This window comes from Apaloderma vittatum, unplaced genomic scaffold (genome assembly GCF_000703405.1).
Source record: "Apaloderma vittatum isolate BGI_N311 unplaced genomic scaffold, ASM70340v1 scaffold40646, whole genome shotgun sequence".
Classification (NCBI taxonomy): Eukaryota; Metazoa; Chordata; class Aves; order Trogoniformes; family Trogonidae; genus Apaloderma; species Apaloderma vittatum.
In genome coordinates, this window is record NW_009723072.1 from 1 (window position 1) to 446 (window position 446).

Consider the following 446-nt stretch of genomic DNA (forward strand, 5'->3'; position numbering starts at 1 on the left):
CGAGACAACTGCGAGGCGAACGGGCACAGCGAGAGCTGCTACAAGCTGGGGGCATACCAGGCCATCGGCAAAGGTGGGCCGCCCCCGCTTCCCGCCGTCCCGGGACCCCACCGGGGGCTCCTCCTGCCCTCAAGCCTTCAGTTCCCTCTAAACCCCTCTTGAAAACCCTCGGACTTTCAGTTGCCTTTAAACTCCTCTTGCCCCTGCCCTCAGGCTTTCAGTTAGCTTTAAACCCTCCTCTTCCTGCCCTCAGGCTTTCAGTTACCTCTAAACCCCTCTTATCCCTGCTCTCATGCCTTCATTTGCCTCTAAACCAATCTTTTCCTTACCCTCAGGCTTTCAGTTACCTTCAAACTCTCTGTCCCTGCCCTCGTGCCTTCAGTTGTCTCTAAACCCGTCCTGTTCGCTGGTGTCTTGGCACAGTGGTGGGGGTGTTGGTGGTTTTT

The 446-nt window shown here is 56.5% G+C and overlaps 1 protein-coding gene across 1 annotated transcript in view; it reads left to right on the plus strand.

Moving 5' to 3' along the window:
* The first annotated feature begins 6 nt into the window (after positions 1–6).
* Positions 7–446, plus strand: part of LOC104275888 (cytochrome c oxidase assembly factor 7A) — a 1,794-nt gene continuing 1,354 nt past the window's right edge. Inside the window, exon 1 of the mRNA XM_009871970.1 lies at positions 7–73. The gene's annotated coding sequence lies outside the window, so the exon portion shown is untranslated. The remainder of the gene's footprint in view (positions 74–446) is intronic.